The sequence below is a fragment of the Anopheles ziemanni genome, chromosome 3 (genome assembly GCF_943734765.1).
Source record: "Anopheles ziemanni chromosome 3, idAnoZiCoDA_A2_x.2, whole genome shotgun sequence".
Classification (NCBI taxonomy): Eukaryota; Metazoa; Arthropoda; class Insecta; order Diptera; family Culicidae; genus Anopheles; species Anopheles ziemanni.
In genome coordinates, this window is record NC_080706.1 from 30,206,937 (window position 1) to 30,211,950 (window position 5,014).

Sequence of the window (5,014 nt, forward strand, 5' to 3'; positions counted from 1 at the left end):
AATCGACCTTTGGCTTGGTTCAAAGCTACCGGCGTTAATTTTTTTTGTTCAGTTAGTAGATATCATTCCGGTATAAGGTTAATAGCACATAGAGGACAAGAAAAGTGAATCAGTTTGTACTGCAATTGGTTTTTCGGGCCTGACTCCGGACCCATACAATTGGCTATTGATGAATGCTCCGCAAAATGGCACCCCAAGGAAGGAAAATATTGGTTTGCGTTTTTCCGTTTTCTTTCTGCTGATCAGTTTGAGCAGTCAGATGCATTTTTACACACACACACACATACATACATTCTATCGACATCCGGCACCACGATAAAGAGGCATTAGTTTATTTTTTAAGCATCATATTATAATTATTATTATTTTAGCTCGCGAGTTAGGTCACGTTGTAGAGAGGGAGAGAGTGAACGGAAAACAACGAAGATAGTAGTAAAAGAAAAAAAAAACACCCCGACACGAGACGAACATCTGCTTACAGTGTGCGACAAAAAATAAACCAAATTTTACATTTCGAGCAAAAAATAGAGATTACTATAATTTAAACCTCACACCTTGCCCGCCCCAAAACCGTGCTTTTCTGTGTTTTATTTTTTTTATTCTAGTTTGCTTTATCTTCTCCTCAGATTTTTTTTTAATTTCTTCGATTACGTTTTACATTTATCCCCAATTTATCCTTGGGGCCGATATTCTCTGCAGCTGTTCACCCTACCCTGTTACCCTAATACATTATTGTGGAATTTAATGAGAATCTTTTCACCACCCACCTCATTCACAGGAGTACATCCGTGCCCAGGGTAGGAGTGAGATTTTTGTCTAGCGACAAAAGACAACCACGACGCATCCTGGACATCGTTCAAGCGTGGAAAGCAATTAACCAGCAGAAAAGCCGCGACTTTTCGAAGTGAGTGAGTGGTATCGACCCATCCCTTCCCCGCCGGAAAGTGGTGTAGAAGTCGTCGACAATGCCATGCAGAAGAGGGCAAAAGGATCAAATCAGTTTTCAAAAACCGTGCTCACGTGGCACTGGTGAATATTCGTTTACGCTTGATTTATTTTAATTTTCTTATGCCTTTTCGCCTGCTCTTCTCATTCAACTCCTTACAAAAAGCCAAAGGATAATTTAAAAAATCGTTTGGTATAAGGACACGTCAGACGAACCGGGTTTCAAACCCGTGGCCAAGCCGAAACTTTTATGTTGTGAAAATTATTTTCCACCACCACCAAGATTTCTACCCTTGACAGATGGTGGGAGGGAGGGGGGGGGGTGAGGTGGGCCCCAGGTGGTGCAAGATTTCCTGCTGCAACAACTGCTGTGCTCGAATACGAAACGACTTGATCTTCCAGTAAGTAATTAAGGACGAAAGTTTGATGTCACCCCCCTCCCGGATGGGAGTGGACAATGTAAGTGACAATGTATGCATGTGTCTGTGTCTGTGCGTGTGTACGTACGTGTTTGTGGGCACATGTGGATGATGACTTGGTTGGGGGGCTGGTAGTGAAAAAGACTTACACCTAACATAAGCAATTTTACCTATATAACGAAAAGTAATCGAAACACAACAAAAAAAAACATAACAAGGGAAAGCTAAACTACTAAAGCTACTACTACTTCTACTTCTTCTGTACTGTTTAGGGTGTCGTTTGGCGGGCAAGGTCTTGGTGTGTAGCGGCAAAATACTCATAGTAAAGAGCTGTGCATAATGTGGCTCTAGGATGAAATCAAATAGGATACACCGAATTCGGTACGCGAATTAGGTTTGTTTTGCCATTTTCAATAATCAATCCGATGGTGCATTACACTGTGGTTTGCAGTCTAAATCGACGACGATAAAAAGATGGTTGGAGGGGACAGCATGAATATATTACCATTAAGTTCTCCACTCGTTTGTCCACGCTATCTGTGTGTGTGTTTTTTTATCACTTCCCCCTGCAACTTCCTCACACGCGGTGCAAGACGGTGGAAGGGACAGGCAAAAGCTTTTAGCTTAATTATCGCCTAGGCAGCCAGCAGCAGGATGGAGGTGACGAACGGGCGCGATTGGAAAGCAATAAATACGTATTGATAGCGCGATCCTAGCCCCTGACCCGCCGAGTGGGCCGCCGAGGACCGTTTTTCGATCAATTGGTGAGGAAAGGTGTAAGAGTGAGATCATTAAAAATTCAGCAACACACGATGGTGTACTGTAGCGAAACTTAGTGGATTAGTAAAACGGAGCGAAAATCAGGTATAGAAAATCCACCGAACTAAAAACCATGCACGCGGGAGGCGAAAAGAAAAGTATTAGAAAACGATAATAACCAGTTGGTGGTCAGTGGTTCTTTGGAGTTGTTTAGAAATGAGGAGGTACTTTTGACATTTTTCAGCATTTTTCTGTCCGGCAGGAATACAATTAAATTTGTTCCGTAGCTACACAGGGAGTGTAAAATACCTTCGGAAGACTATAAGACTCTCTCAAGTTAGAAACGAAAATATTAAACGCAACTTACTCAAAAGCAAACAAAAAACCAAAAAAAAAAAACGAAAAGTGTTACAATCAATAAACGAAAGGTAAGAAGGAAAAACAAGTAAAATGGAAGTGGAACATCACATTTGCTTAGCATTTAAATAAGGCATCCGAATTTTAGGGGAAATTTCGCCCTATGATTTCTCTTGATATTTCGGATCACAGTTTTATCGTTGTCAAACTCGGTTTTAGCTATATATCGGGTTTTTATTTCCAGTCACATGTTTCCATACCTTACTCGTCTAAATATTATTTTCAGCCGCGTGATGGTGTTATATAATTCATTCATTTATCCTTTTGTATTTTCTATACCTCAAGCGTGATGAAGAGTAGCTATTCTTTTGATTTCCCTGTTCCGGGAGGACTTGAAAATAACCGAAACATAAAATAATAGGGATTAAAACAAGACTACGGTCTCATGGGCCTACAACTTAAGGTAAAAAAAACTCAACAAACTCACGCTAGCTCACCACACCTCATCATATGATATCTTTTCGCGCAGTAGTGTTAAAAGAAAACAAACATTTACAACAAAGTTAAAAATTGAACCGAAATTGCGCTAAAAGGCCTCACCAAACAAGCTCGATCGTAACTCTATCGATATGGAAATATTTTATGTAAAAGAAAATTAATCAAGTTGAAAGAATTTGATTTACATCAACCGATCAATTGGTGGGTAAAATCAAAATAATTGAGAGATGGTCAGATAAATTGGAACACTTAGTTTTTTTTCCTATGATGCATTTCTACCAGTTTTCCGTTCGCTCAATTTGGAGGTATTGCGAGTGAATTTATGCACGGTTACTAACAAACTGGATTGGCAATAAGCACACAAGTAAGCGGCAGCCGCGAGCTGATTATAAATTTCCGGAATAGTTTACTGCCATTAATATACATATATGGTCGGCTTGACTTCCTCCCCCGACACATTACACATGCACTTTCTTTTACTCTCTCTCTCTTTCTCCCGAAAATGAAATTAAAACTAGCGCCATTGCATCCCGGTAATGATATAGTTTTTCCTTTTTGTTTGCTTTGTATATCCTACACACAATTTCTACCGGTTCTGGGAGTACTATTGATTCAGGCTGGCTCTAAGTACAGGGGTTTTAGGGGCATTCTGTACTGTGCCTTTTTTCCTCCCATTGTTCGTTACTATTGCATCGGGAAGGGAGGCAAGCTGCGGGTGTGTTCTACGGAAGGCAATTTAAAAACAGTACCCAAAAATATACACAACAAATCGGTTGCTGTTGTTTGTTCCATACAAAAACCCCCCCCCTGAACGCTACGCCACGTGGGTTGTTGATGTTTGTGTTGTGATTTTTGCGCCACATTTGACATTTACAATTTCGCCTACTACCATCAACCGTTTAAGTACTTCCTTTCCCATACCATGGGAAGAATTAAACAATGCTGAGTTGTTTTCTCTCGATAACTTTTGTTTTGCCAATTTTGATAGCTTAAACCTGATAAGGATTTTTGCATTGTAATAAAGGTGATAATAGTAGCTTTAGGAGCCCTAGCTGCACGTTCGACTAGTATCTAATTATCTACTCGCTCTACTCTACTTTCACACTCACGAATTGTACGAAGCAATTTACTGGCGTTGGGTTTGGTTGCTGAGATTTGTTTGACTTGGGTTTTTTTTTCTTTCTTGATTTTGTTGTTGCATGGCTTCAAGTCAGCCTGCTATTTTTTTGTTTTGTTACTTGTTTCATTTTGTTTGTGTTTTGCAAAAGCGATAAATATAGCATTAATATGATTCACATTAACATTTTAACCTTCGGACACATGCCACCACTATTGTCACGTGTCGCGCTCGATTGTAGAATAATTTAGCGGTTTTTAGCCTGTTTTGCAGACGAAGATATAGTACTTTTGGCTACCGGTAGGGCAGGCGTTTAAAACGAAGAAGGGAGAGGATAGTAAGTTGGATTGTCCGTTTGAGGGTGACCGTGCAGTACTCCAACCGGACGGTGACACACCGGACACGGATTGACTAAACACTTATCCACAACGATTTGATTTATTTGGAGGGATCCTTAGCGCTAACGTCCTTAGCTTCTACGTACTTTCTGGTTTTTGTTTTAGCGGTCTATGATCCATCCCGCGACAGAAGACATTCGATAGTCGACACCTAGAGTAAGTCATAGCGTTTACCAAAAAGATCTTTGGAAATGAGGGGTAGGTAAGAATAGGTTACATTTTACTTTGACGGATAATGAAGATTTCCAACTCCAGCCAGGGAGTTTGATTTGGTTTTGAAAGTTGTGTGTGCCACATGCCGATTTTGATTAGAGTATTGTAGTGCTGACCCGGTGTAGCCTGGACTTCTTGGAAGAACATAGATGTTGAACACATCTGTCGCGTCAACCTTGCAAGCTGACGTTTGCTGGCTTGTTTTTAAATAGATTAAGCTGTTCCTGAAGCATATAGAGAGGGCGAGAGTGGGCTTAAACCTAACCTAGCCGGGTAATGCCACATTCGGGCGGGCTCGTCCGTGTCCG